Source organism: Schistocerca cancellata, chromosome 2 (assembly GCF_023864275.1).
Source record: "Schistocerca cancellata isolate TAMUIC-IGC-003103 chromosome 2, iqSchCanc2.1, whole genome shotgun sequence".
NCBI lineage: Eukaryota > Metazoa > Arthropoda > Insecta > Orthoptera > Acrididae > Schistocerca > Schistocerca cancellata.
Window position 1 is genome coordinate 567,197,271 of NC_064627.1, and position 14,845 is coordinate 567,212,115.

Here is a 14,845-nt window from a genome sequence, read left to right on the forward strand (position 1 = left end):
TTCCCACCATCAGCAACCACGGATATTGAGTAGCACATTCCGAAGAAAACATTCGCAGGGTCACAGCACATGTTTAGCACAGCAGACTGGAAACCCTATCACAAGGGATAACTCCTACACTTCACTCACCGAACATGCCTTGTTGAGTAGCCATATCACCAGAATGCAGCTTCCAGATTTCCAGTGCAGAGAGCATACTAGTTTATCCTGTAGTGAAGTAGAAGTGGATAGTTCCTGTGAATTATTATGGGTGGAGGTTACACTCAACAACCGAGCTAGGTTAATAATTGGCTCCTTTTACCGACCTCCCGACTCAGCAGCATTAGTGGCAGAACAACTGAGAGAAAATTTGGAATACATTTCACATAAATTTTCTCAGCATGTTATAGTCTTAGGTGGTAGGGACAGAGCATCGAGTGACATTATACTGAGTGCACTATCCGAAAATTACCTCGAGCAATTAAACAGAGAACCGACTCGTGGAGATAACATCGCCCGCATCTCGTGGTCGTGCGGTAGCGTTCTCGTTCCCCACGCCCGGGTTCCCGGGTTCGATTCCCGGCGGGGTCAGGGATTTTCTCTGCCTCGTGATGGCTGGGTGTTGTGTGCTGTCCTTAGGTTAGTTAGGTTTCAGTAGTTCTAAGTTCTAGGGGACTGATGACCGTAGCAGTTAAGTCCCATAGCGCTCAGAGCCATTTGAACCATTTTGAGATAACATCTTGGACCTACTGATAACAAACAGACCCGAACTTTTCGACTCTGTATGTGCAGAACAAGGAATCAGTGATCATAAGGCCGTTGCAGCATCCCTGAATATGGAAGTTAATAGGAATATAAAAAAGGGAGGAAGGTTTATCTGTTTAGCAAGAGTAATAGAAGGCAGATTTCAGACTACCTAACAGATCAAAGCGAAAATTTCTGTTCCGACACTGACAATGTTGAGTGTTTATGGAAAAAGTTCAAGGCAATCGTAAAATGCGTTTTAGACAGGTACGTGCCGAGTAAAACTGTGAGGGACGGGAAAAACCCACCGTGGTACAACAACAAAGTTAGGAAACTACTGCGAAAGCAAAGAGAGCTTCACTCCAAGGTTAAACGCAGCCAAAACCTCTCAGACAAACAGAAGCTAAACGATGTCAAAGTTAGCGTAAGGAGGGCTATGCGTGAAGCGTTCAGTAATTTCGAAAGTAAAATTCTATGTACCGACTTGACAGAAAATCCTAGAAAGTTCTGGTCTTACGTTAAATCAGTAAGTGGCTCGAAACAGCATATCCAGACACTCCGGGATGATGAAGGCATTGAAACAGAGGATGACACGCGTAAAGCTGAAATACTAAACACCTTTTTCCAAAGCTGTTTCACAGAGGAAGACTGCACTGCAGTTCCTTCTCTAAATCCTCGCACAAACGAAAAAATGGCTGACATCGAAATAAGTGTCCAAGGAATAGAAAAGCAACTGGAATCACTCAACAGAGGAAAGTCCACTGGACCTGACGGGATACCAATTCGATTCTACACAGAGTACGCGAAAGAACTTGCCCCCTTCTAACAGCCGTGTACCGCAAGTCTCTAGAGGAACGGAAGGTTCCAAATGATTGGAAAAGAGCACAGGTAGTCCCAGTCTTCAAGAAGGGTCGTCGAACAGATGCGCAGAACTATAGACCTATATCTCTGACGTCGATCTGTTGTAGAATTTTGGAACATGTTTTTTGCTCGAGTATCACGTCGTTTTTGGAAACCCAGAATCTACTATGTAGGAATCAACATGGATTCCGGAAACAGCGATTGTGTGAGACCCAACTCGCTTTATTTGTTCATGAGACCCAGAAAATATTAGATACAGGCTCCCAGGTGGATGCTATTTTTCTTGACTTCCGGAAGGCGTTCGATACAGTTCCGCACTGTCGCTTGATAAACAAAATAAGAGCCTACGGAATATCAGACCAGCTGTGTGGCTGGATTGAAGAGTTTTTAGCAAACAGAAGACAGCATGTTGTTATCAATGGAGAGACGTCTACAGACGTTAAAGTAACCTCTGGCGTGCCACAGGGGAGTGTTATTGGACCATTGCTTTTCACAATATATATAAATGACCTAGTAGATAGTGTCGGAAGTTCCATGCGGATTTTCGCGGATGATGCTGTAGTATACAGAGAAGTTGCAGCATTAGAAAATTGTAGCGAAATGCAGGAAGATCTGCAGCGGATAGGCACTTGGTGCAGGGAGTGGCAACTGACCCTTAACATAGACAAATGTAATGTATTGCGAATACATAGAAAGAAGGATCCTTTATTGTATGATTATATGATAGCGGAACAAACACTGGTAGCAGTTACTTCTGTAAAATACCTGGGAGTATGCGTGCGGAACGATTTGAAGTGGAATGATCATATAAAATTAATTGTTGGTAAGGCGGGTACCAGGTTGAGATTCATTGGGAGAGTCCTTAGAAAATGTAGTCCATCAACAAAGGAGGTGGCTTACAAAACACTCGTTCGACCTATACTTGAGTATTGCTCATCAGTGTGGGATCCCTACCAGATCGGGTTGACGGAGGAGATAGAGAAGATCCAAAGAAGAGCGGCGCGTTTCGTCACAGGGTTATTTGGTAACCGTGATAGCGTTACGGAGATGTTTAACAAACTCAAGTGGCAGACTCTGCAAGAGAGGCGCTCTGCATCGCGGTGTAGCTTGCTCGTCAGGTTTCGAGAGGGTGCGTTTCTGGATGAGGTATCGAATATATTGCTTCCCCCTACTTATACCTCCCGAGGAGATCACGAATGTAAAATTAGAGAGATTAGAGCGCGCACGGAGGCTTTCAGACAGTCGTTCTTCCCGCGAACCATACGCGACTGGAACAGGAAAGGGAGGTAATGACAGTGGCACGTAAAGTGCCCTCCGCCACACACCGTTGGGTGGCTTGCGGAGTATAAATGTAGATGTAGATGTAGATGTACTACCGTTTCCAAAAGTAGCACAGAAAAACCAAGCCTTATAGGCCTATTTTTGCGAAAAGGCGCTTTGAATTAGTTCAGAAAAAGTTTAAAGTAAGAAAAACTGGAACGAAAATAACTAATAGTGATTAAAGCTCCTAAACACCCACAAAACTAAAGTAGCCGAATTCGTTCAATGATAGTGATAAACTAGAAGAAACCGATGAATGCTTTTACTTTCTTGACTACTCTGAAGAGGGCTGCATCCGATGTAGCGTATGCCTCAAGTGGGCTCACAATTCGTGTGAGTGGGTCGACAATGATGACGAGGTTATCTATGTGTGCACTTTATGTGCAGCAAAACGTTAATAGTTTGTATACTGATTATAACTAATGTGAAATACACATCAGCTGTTATCCTTTTCATTTTTAGACTACTTTTTGTATGTGAAATATTATTCCTTATTTTGCCCCACCAAATTACCATTTCTCTAATTTTTCAATAAAAATGCGAAGTTACGTAACTAATTGTTGATATGGTGTAATTTTTTGTAAGCTAATGTAGTAATGAGTTCGTCCCGATAGCTGTGTGGTGAGCGCGGCGGATTGTTCCGCCAGGGGGCCCGGGTTCGATTCCCGGCTGGGTCGGAGATTTTCTCCACTCAAGGACTGGGTGTTGTGTTGTCCTCATTATCATTTCATCATCATCAGTGGAATGCAAGGGGAAACCACCACTGGAATCACTTCCCTAGACGCTCATGCGTTGGACCTCTCTGCCGAGCCTTTCCCCATGACAAAACCTGCCGTAAGGCAGAACACTAAGTTTTTAATGTTCTAATAAAGAGAGCTGGACCAATTTACAAGCGTATTATAATTTTATTGCACCTCATAAGGACTGTTGAACAATAAGTACCCTGTTCTGCGACAGGTGTCCCTACTATCCACCAGAATCTGCGAAAGAAACATTGACTGGCAGCGTAAACCGTCACGTCTTTGCACAGACTGCTGTGGTGCCCATAAGCACAGAGATAACATCCTTAATGGTACTAAATGTTTTTATGGCAGCGAAATAGGTAATAATTCAATCTTCAAGACGACATCGGTCGATCCCAATCTGGTTCGTCACACAGGCGAATGTATTTGAGTTGCAAACAATTCAGAATATGGAGTGGCCGGCTCGATTTCCCGATCTGAATCTTACAGAGTGTGTTTGAAATACTCTCACAAGGTGTGTTGGTTACCGCGGTTCTTCCCGAAAGTCCTTTACCGCTTTGAGAGCTGCATTGCACGAAGAGCAGCACTCAGCAGACAGACAACAGTGGTAACAAACAAAGTGACAGCGTTGTATGGCTGCAGAGTTATTTGTGCTATGCTAGAGTGAAACCCATTTCGAGCATTTCAGATACGGTACAAAAAGAAATTGTTTTAAATGTCCTGGCATGTTAAAAGTGTGTGCCACCCCGGGACTCGAACCCAAAACTTGGCCTCTCACGGTCAATGCTCCTACCGACTTAACTATCCAGGCTCGACTGACCCGTACTCACGGCTTTTGTTTGCCAGGAAGTTTCAAGACAGCGCACACTTCACTGTGAAAAATTCCCTCTAGAAACATTCTCCTACGCTGTGGTTAGACTACGCAATATCCTTTCTTCTGTAAGTACAATTGAATCAAGGGATAAAGCTGAACTGTGAGGTCAGGAAAAGTAGAACAGCGATACTGACAGAAGGACGTGCTTGGATAGCTCAGTCACTATTGTCGCGGAAAGGCGAGGTTCCGTGTTCGGTCCGACGCGGTGCACAGTTGCAAGCAGCTAGGAGGTTTCGCAACATCGTACACACCGCTGCAGAGTGAAATATTCGATCTGGAAACAAATTATTTGCTTGAAACTGTGTTATCTGGTTTAATGTAAATTCCGTCGTGCACCGTACAAGTGACTGAGTTCCATAAATTCCAATACAAATTTCTTAAGCTATTTTACGTTATTTTTTTCTCCTTCGTTCTGGAAAATATGTAACGTATCTCTTGGCCGCCCATGTGTACAGGCCGTGTTCGTTTTTGCAATCACCTCAGCCAGTTTACGGAACTTGTTCGTCCTGAAGATAAAAATAAATGTCGTGTGACTAGGGCCTCTAGCCGGGTAGACCGTTCGCCGGGTGCAAGTCTTTCGATTTGACCCCACTACGGCGACTTGCAAGTCGGTGGGGTTGAAATGATGATGATTAGGACAACACAACACCCAGTCCCTGAGCGGAGAAAATGTCCAACTCAACCGGGAATCAAACCCGGGCCCATAGGATTGACAGTCTGTCGCGCTGACCACTCAGTTACCGGGGGTGGACGGCCTAAACATGATGGACCGGCTTTTTCTTAGTCCTCCTAGAAGGATGGCTGTCGGACCCGACTTCGTGGATTTTAAAGGCGAGGAATCTCCCCAGGAAGGATTGTGTTTCCAACATTTATTGATGAGCTCTAAAGGTCCTGCCATTAGGCAGCGACTTCCCGAAGCGCTATAAATGCAGCAGGAAACAGCCAACGAAGATACTCACATTCTGCTGCTGATTATGACTCGTTGGAAGGCCTAAATGTTAAATAATTTTAAAAATGGATTACGAACAGTCTCGACTGCAAAAAAATTTATTTCGATGGTAACCGGTTTCGATCAGCATTTGAATAACTGCCCAGCAACTGACATTCGTGGAGTCACAAAACCCGCTCCATTTACCACCAATGCCTACCATCATGGTATGAGAGTCTGAGAATCGAAAATACTGACCGAAACCGGTTACCCTCGAAATAAATGTTTTCGCTGTAGGGACAGTTTGTAATCGATTTTTAAAGTACTTTTAGAGAGACCGCTGTTCCTCCACGACAAATATTTTTAAAAATTATTAAATAATTTTGTGGAGCTGTTAGGAGGTCTGAAAATGGAGGAGTCGACGGGTAGTCTCTGGGGGCGGAGTTTCAATTTTAAAGTGGTTATTATTTCGGGAGTCTGAAGTTATTGATCCTCCGTGATCAGCAAGATTACTTTTCCGGTACGGAAATGGACAAAAGGTTCGAAAGCGTGTTCCTGTGTGCTGGTGTCGAATACTGCTTCGACACGTTACTGTTTTCCTAGGCGAGTATTGCGGATTAAGGAACTTGGAGGTGTTCAGAATAGAGAGGCATCAGGGAAGAGCGTGAAGCTATCAGCTAGCTCGAGGTCTTGACGGGCTTGGGTATCGTTAATAGCTGCCAATAAATTTCTATTGTTTCCATGCAAATTGGAGAGTGCTGTGTCCGCCTCCGTAGCATAGCGGTAGCGTTTCCGCTTATCACGTAGGGGGCCCGGGTTCGATTCCCGGCAGGGGACTGGGTATTGTTTGTCGTTCATCATCATTGATCCGCAAGTCTCCGAAGTAGCGTCAACTAAAAAGGACTTGCAATACGGCGGCCGAACTCCCCCGCATGGGGCCTCCCAGCCAACAAAGCCACACGCTCATTTTTTTTTTTTTTTTTTGAGAGTGTTGTAATTGTGTGACTCTTTCTCTATTGACTTTGAACTTTACTGTTTTGTTCTGATAGTCATTATTGGCCGAAACGGCTAGTAGCCTGATGGAGGCTGCGTGCTAAACTGTTAGCGGTTAATTTATTCCAATGTTGCATCCTTCCTGAAATTTGCAGGACAATCTCTGGAAGCAGTTACTTCCATAAAAAATCTAGGAGTATACGTACGGAGTGATTTAAAATGGAACGACCACATAAAATAAATTTTCGGATAAGGCAGATGGCGACCAATACTTGAATGTTGTTCGTCAGTCTGGTATGTGTACCATGCAGCATTGATAGATGAATTAGAGAAGGTTCATTTAGTTAGCACAAAAGCGTCTCAGAGATGATTAGCTAACTCCAGTGGCAGACTCTGCAAGATAGATGTTCTGCATCACGGCGTGGTTCTCTGTTAAAGTTGCGAGAGCGTTTTTTTTTTCCCTATAAGAGTCGATCAACGTATTGCATCGTCCTACGTACGTATCTCTCGCGAAAAGACCATGAAGACAAAATGAGAAAGATTCGAGCCCACACGAAAGCTTATCAGCTATCGTTCTTTCCGCTAATCATACACGATTACAATAGGAAAATAAACGTAAATATGATCCATGATGATGATGAGGTCCCATACTCCTTGACAGAGCGTAGGGGACGATGCGGGAGACCTGCACCGTCGTACTAGGCAAGGTCCTAGCGGAGGTGGTTTGCCATTGCCTTCCTCCGACCATAGTGGGGATGAATGATGATGACGACCCAACAACACCCAGTCATCTCGAGGCAGGTGAAAATCCATGACCCCGCCGGGAATCGAACCCGGGTCCCCGTGCTCGGGAAGCAAGAACGCTACCGCGAGACCACGGGCTGCGGACGCATGATCCATAATAATGCACATCAGAGGCTACTAAGGACCATGCTCACGTTTGTCAAGCATCTGGAGCCTTTGGGTCCTCACAAACACAAAATTATAAGGAACAGGAAAAGCAGGAAAAGGGGGAAGTGACGGTGGTATACGAAGTACCCCCCCCCCCCCACTACCATCACACGTGGGGTAAGGCGGAGTAGAGATATACACTCCTGGAAATGGAAAAAAGAACACATTGACACCGGTGTGTCAGACCCACCATACTTGCTCCGGACACTGCGAGAGGGCTGTACAAGCAATGATCACACGCACGGCACAGCGGACACACCAGGAACCGCGGTGTTGGCCGTCGAATGGCGCTAGCTGCGCAGCATTTGTGCACCGCCGCCGTCAGTGTCAGCCAGTTTGCCGTGGCATACGGAGCTCCATCGCAGTCTTTAACACTGGTAGCATGGCGCGACAGCGTGGACGTGAACCGTATGTGCAGTTGACGGACTTTGAGCGAGGGCGTATAGTGGGCATGCGGGAGGCCGGGTGGACGTACCGCCGAATTGCTCAACACGTGGGGCGTGAGGTCTCCACAGTACATCGATGTTGTCGCCAGTGGTCGGCGGAAGGTGCACGTGCCCGTCGACCTGGGACCGGACCGCAGCGATGCACGGATGCACGCCAAGACCGTAGGATCTTACGCAGTGTCGTAGGGGACCGCACCGCCACTTCCCAGCAAATTAGGGACACTGTTGCTCCTGGGGTACCGGCGAGGACCATTCGCAACTGTCTCCATGAAGCTGGGCTACGGTCCCGCACACCGTTAGGCCGTCTTCCACTCACGCCCCAACATCGTGCAGCCCGCCTCCAGTGGTGTCGCGACAGGCGTGAATGGAGGGACGAATGGAGACGTGTCGTCTTCAGCGATGAGAGTCGCTTCTGCCTTGGTGCCAATGATGGTCGTATGCGTGTTTGGCGCCGTGCAGGTGAGCGCCACAATCAGGACTGCATACGACCGAGGCACACAGGGCCAACACCCGGCATCATGGTGTGGGGAGCGATCTCCTACACTGGCCGTACACCACTGGTGATCGTCGAGGGGACACTGAATAGTGCACGGTACATCCAAACCGTCATCGAACCCATCGTTCTACCATTCCTAGACCGGCAAGGGAACTTGCTGTTCCAACAGGACAATGCACGTCCGCGTGTATCCCGTGCCACCCAACGTGCTCTAGAAGGTGTAAGTCAACTACCCTGGCCAGCAAGATCTCCGGATCTGTCCCCCATTGAGCATGTTTGAGACTGGATGAAGCGTCGTCTCACGCGGTCTGCACGTCCAGCACGAACGCTGGTCCAACTGAGGCGCCAGGTGGAAATGGCATGGCAAGCCGTTCCACAGGACTACATCCAGCATCTCTACGATCGTCTCCATGGGAGAATAGCAGCCTGCATTGCTGCGAAAGGTGGATATACACTGTACTAGTGCCGACATTGTGCATGCTCTGTTGCCTGTGTCTATGTGCCTGTGGTTCTGTCAGTGTGATCATGTGATGTATCTGACCCCAGGAATGTGTCAATAAAGTTTCCCCTTCCTGGGACAATGAATTCACGGTGTTCTTATTTCAATTTCCAGGAGTGTAGATGTAGAATGTAGTTAGATAGCTAAGGGCCCTTAATTAATGACTTTGTGAAATCCTTAAGCCAGTCTCATGGGTCAAAATGACGTTGCTAACCCTTAGTCAGAGCAGTGGCTCCCAAATTGTGTTCCGCTGGAAGTGAAGAAGTGCACTGCAACAAACTGTTAACAACATAGGGTTTTTCGGCATTTTTTTCTTACTTTTTAAAACTTTATTACGAATTCTGTGTTAGTAGTTATGATTTAAAATTTAAGTAATCGCTGAATATAACAAATTTTTCTCATTTTTAAAAATTTTAGTAATTGTATTAACGTTCAAAATAAACAAAGTGTTCCATCAAAGTACCAGAACTCTCTAAGTGTTACGCCAAAGAAAAAGTTTTGGAACCCCTGATTTAGATTGGACGATAGTGTTGCAGTGCAGAGGGCTAGTCCAGAACCGCCGGTAAAAGTTTCCAATTAAAATCACGGAGAAGAACGGGGGCGTAATTTGTCACGCGCGCCGCCCACCGCGAGGAGTACGTGAACACTGGCGAGTGAGATTTCGTGCGACACCAGGGAAGTTCCGAGCTACGGACGACGGGAACGTTTCACCCAGTACAATCAAAAACCGTCATTCTTCATGTGGATGACTTAACAGGTGATGAAACATTAGTATAGAGTTACCTTGGCTGATGCAGCCGAGAGCTATCTGCCAGCTTTTCGCGATACGATAGCGGTGATCCTTGCTCGGCAGCAGAAGTTCCGTCCACAAGCCGCTGGACACCCACCTGCAACAGACGAGAGACCCGCGCGGCGTTAGTCCAGTGACCACGGTGCGTGCTGGGTGGTTGGCGTCCTTCCGCGCGGGCACACTCCACTGCTCCGCCTGCCACAAAAGGAGAACCAACCGCGGCGGCATTGTCCCCGACGCCTCGCGACAAAGGCGTCCGCCGGCCGGGACAATGGCGAGCTGGGCGGGGGCGTGAATAACTCAGCCGACAGCGCGGCGGGCTCCTGCGCCGGCTGTCCCCGATATGGCGCGTTATGCTTTACGTCCTGCTGTTTACCTCTCCACTCACTCGCTGCTCAGAGCCGAGGAGCAGTCCTTTACTGCTGCAGAAGCGTCCGTATCAAGTCAATCACTGAAAGTCGGACAATGCGAAGACACCGGCATCTTGCGACGGTTGTACTAAAACACACACACACACACACACACACACACACACACACACACACATACACATATGAAATACTGAATATTCTTTTTCAGAAACTTTTCCCTCGTCTAATGTCACTTTAAGATATCGCACATCTGAGCAATACTGAGTGTTGGTTGGCCCTGTATTGCGCTCGTGAACGGTTTCATGACTGAGTCGCTGAATCTGAAATAATGTAGTGAATCGAAGTACAATAGGAAAGGAAATTAACGGTGTCTTAGGGGAAACTACCCTGACGCGCCAAAGAAACTGGTGTAGGCATGCATATTCAAATACGCAGACAAAAAAATGGCTCTGAGCACTATGGGACTTAACTTCTGAGGTCATCAGTCCCCTATAAGTTAGAACTACTTAAACCTAACTAACCTAAGGACATCACACACATCCATGCCCGAGACAGGATTCGAACCTGCGAACGTAGCCGGCGCGCGGTTCCACACAAATACACAGACAGATATGTAAACAGGCAGAATACGGCGCTGCCGTCGGCAATGCCTACATAAGACGACAAGTGTCTGGCGCAGTTGTTAGACCGGTTACTGCTGCTACAATCGCAGGTTATCAAAGCTTAAGTGAGTTTGAACGTGGTGTTACCGTCGGTGCACGAGCGATGGGACACAGAAACTCCGACGTAGCGATAAAGTGGAGATTTTGTCTTATGATCATTTCTCGACTGTACCGTGAATGTCAGCAGTCCGGTAAAACATCACTTCTCCGACGTCGCTGTGACCGGAAAGAGGTGTTGCAAGAACGGGGATAACCACGAGTGACGAGAATCGTTCAACGTGACAGAAGTGCAACCCTTCTGCAAACTGCTGCAGATTTCAGTGCTGGTCCATCAGCAAGTGTCAGTGTGCGAAACATTCAACGAAACATCATCGATATGGGCTTTCGGAGCCGAAGGCCCACTCATGTAGCCTCGATGACTGAACGACACAAAAATTTACGCCTCGCCTGAGCCCATCAACACTGACAGTGGACTGTTGATGACTGGAAACATGTTGCCTGGTCTCACGAGTATTGTATCGAGCGGATGGACCTGTACGGATATGGAGACAACCTCATGAATCAATGGACCCTGCATGTCAGCAGGGGACTCTTAAAGTGGTGGAGGCTCTGTAATGGTGTGGGGCGTGTGCAGTTAGTGACATGGTATCCTTGAAACGTCTAGATACGACTTTAAGAGGTGACACTTACGTTAGCGTCCTGTATGATCATCTGCATCCATTCATATCCATTGTGCAGTCCGACGGACTTGGGCAATTCCAGCAGGACAATACGACACCGCACACGTACGGAATTTCTACATAGTGGCTCCACGAACGCTCTTCTCAGTTTAAACACTTCCGCTGGCCACCAAATTCCCCAGACATGAACGTTATTGGGCATATCTGGGATGCCTTGCAACTTATTGTTCAGGAGACATCTCCACCCCATCGTACTCTTACGGATTTATGGACAGCACTGCAGGATTAAAAGGTGTCCGTTCCCTTCAGCACTAGTTCAGTCACTAGTCGAGTCCATGCCATGTCGTGTTGCGGCACTTCTGCGTGCTCGCGGGGGCCCTACACGATATTATACTGGTGTACGAGTTTCTTGGGCTCTTCAATGTATTTAGCTGAAACTAAATACTGAAGTACGTTGTGAAAGTAAAGTAACAAAAAGTGCAATGTCTGACTTGAAATGTCCACAATGACCGGCCGCGGTGGCCGAGCGGTTCTAGGCGCTTCAGTCCGGAACCGCGCGACTGCTACGGTCGCAGGTTCGAATCCTGCCTCGGGCATGGATGTGTGTGATGTCGTTAGGTTAGTTAGGTTTGAGTAGTTCTAAGTTCTAGGGGCTGATGACCTCAGATGTTAAGTCCCATAGTGCTCAGAGCCATGTGAACCATTCGAAGAATGCCCTAGCGCTGCGCAACTGACAGGCTACTAAGCGCACCACAGATTATAATAAACACGGAGTCAAGGATCTTAACCGCTACTCTTGCAGCGCACTCTTACATCTTTGTCCCAGTACAGTAAAGGTCAAATATTCATAATGGCAGAAAACATATAAAAACCTTACATAATTAACAAAACCTTGTACAGTGTGACCACAAAATAACTTTACACTTTCAAAAAATTCATACAAACGAAACGATACAACTCATTCACTCCAAACTTTAACCTTTTACTAGTGTCTCTCTGGGAGTTTCTTACGTATGGATGCAAATCTTTTACTACAGGGTGCCGCCACCAGAGGGTAGAAAACTGCAGAAACACTACAGAAGAGCTGGCGGGTCCTTCAGTTAGCAAAGATTGCTCGGTAGCTGCTGTTTATCGAGAATTTCGCTCACATTTTCACCAGCAGCCAGCCAGTACAGTCTCCGTTTATGCCGGGTGCAAACTGTTTGAAGAGAGGGGCTGCATTTAGAAAGGTTAACGTCCTGGTCGCCCACCTGTGTTGATCGTATTGGAGCAGCACTCCAGCGAAATCCACAGATATCGGCACGTCGAGGAAATCGTGAGCTTCAGATCCCACAAACAACCGTTTCCCAAAAACTGCTTAAATACTTGACGTGACACCATACAGACTGCAGTTGGTGCAGGCTTTCACTCCAGGAGATCGTGCTGCACTGAGATGTTGGCACGCACAGGCAATGATAAGACACGTAAAACAGATTAATTTTTAGTGAAGAAACAACATTTCACACTAATGGCAAACTTCGAAAAATGTTCGTTTTTGTGAAACAGAAATCTCCCATTTCCTCACGGAACACGAACGGGACACTGTCAACGTGTTCCGCCGTTTATTTTTCATGGAGAATACCGTCATAGGTATTTACTATCTCAAAAAGCTTCATTTTATGGATTATGTTACACTTGCAAGAAGACTCCAGCAACTTCATCTTATAAAAAATATGGTGCACCTCTTCACTTCCACATGGAACTGTCCCCTCACACAGGGCTCTTTACTTTAGCGAGAAGACCCTCCTGCCTGTGATGCCTGTGGCCCACAAGTCTGTGTATGCCACATTTTAATTGAGTACACATTTAATTTAGTACACTACTGGCCATTAAAATTGCTACACCAAGAATAAATGCAGATGATAAACGGGTATTTATTGGACAAACGTATTATACTAGTACTGACATGTGATTATATTTTCACGCAATTTGGGTGCATAGATCCCGAGAAATCAGTACCCAGAACAACCACCTCTAGGGTAATAACGGCCCTGATACGCCTGGGCATTGAGTCAAACAGAGCTTGGATGGCGTGCACAGATATGGCTGCCCATGCAGCTTCAACACGATAACACAGTTCATCAGCAGTAGTGACTGGCGTATTGTGACGAGCCAGTTACTCGGCCGCCATTGACCAGACATTTTCAGTTGGTGAGAGATCCGGAGAATGTGCTGGCCAGGGCAGCAGTCGAACATTTTCTGTATCCAGAAACGCCCGTAGAGGACCTGCAACATGCCAACATGCGGTCGTGCATTATTCTGCTGAAATGTAGGGTTTCGCAGGGATCGAATGAAGGGCAGAGGCACGGGTCGTAACACATCTGAAATGTAACGTCCACTGTTCAAAGTGCCGTCAATGCGAACAAGAGGTGACCGAGACATGTAAACAATGGCACCCCACACCATCACGCCACGTGATACGACAGTATGGCGATGACGAATACACGCTTCCAATGTGCGTTCACCGCGATGTCGCCAAACACGGATGCGACCATCACAATACTGTAAACAGAACCTGGATTCATCCGAAAAAATGACGTTTTGCCATTCGTGCACCCAGGTTCGTCGTTGAGTACACCATCGCAGGCGCTCCTGTCTGTGATGCAGCGCCAAGGGTAACCGCAGCGATGGTCTCCGAGCTGATAGTCCATGCTGATGCAAAGGTCGTCGAACTGTTCGTGCAGATGGTTGTTGTCTTGCAAACGTCCCCATCTGTTGACCCAGGGATCTAGACGTGGCTGCACGATCCGTTACAGCCATGCGGATAAGACGCCTGTCATCTCGACTGCTAGTGATACGAGGCCGTTGGGATCCAGCACGGCGTTCCGTATTACCCTCCTGAACCCACCGATTCCATATTCTGCTAACAGTCACTTGATCTCGACCAACGCGAGCAGCAGTGTCGCGATACGATAAACCGCAATCGCGATAGGCTACAATCCGACCTTTATCAAAGTCGGAAACGTGATGGTACGCATTTCTCCTCCTTATACGAGGCATCACAACACCGTTTCACCAGGCAACGCGGGTCAACTGCTGTTTGTGTATGAGAAATCGGTTGGAAACTTTCCTCATGTCAGCACGTTGTAGGTGTCGCCACCGGCGCCAACCTAGTGTGAATGCTCTGAAAAGCTAATAATTTGCATATCACAGCATCTTCTTCCTGTCGGTTAAATTTCGTTTCTGTAGCACGTCTTCTTCGTGGTGCAGCAATTTTAATGGCCAGTAGTGTATTATCTTAGTTGAAGGGAGCGAAATACACTGGATGCCGACTTTCCGTAGGAGTCTACCGATCTTTCCGAATATTGCGCCACATTGAGGTAGTTCATCCATTTTTGTTTTCTCTTCTTCGGGCTCAATCTAAGCCTCTTTCTCAGGCATTCTTGATGTTGACTGCAATAGCCGCTGAATTTGCCGATCTGGGTACCCATTCTTTCGGCGAGTGTTTCCGTGTCACAGTGTTCGAGCT

General features: G+C 47.1%; 1 protein-coding gene across 1 annotated transcript in view; it reads right to left on the minus strand.

Moving 5' to 3' along the window:
* LOC126162160 (SH2 domain-containing protein 4B-like) overlaps positions 1 to 14,845 on the minus strand; it is a 649,869-nt gene that overhangs the window by 149,964 nt on the left and 485,060 nt on the right. Inside the window, exon 2 of the mRNA XM_049918472.1 lies at positions 9,618 to 9,721. The gene's annotated coding sequence lies outside the window, so the exon portion shown is untranslated. The remainder of the gene's footprint in view (positions 1 to 9,617; positions 9,722 to 14,845) is intronic.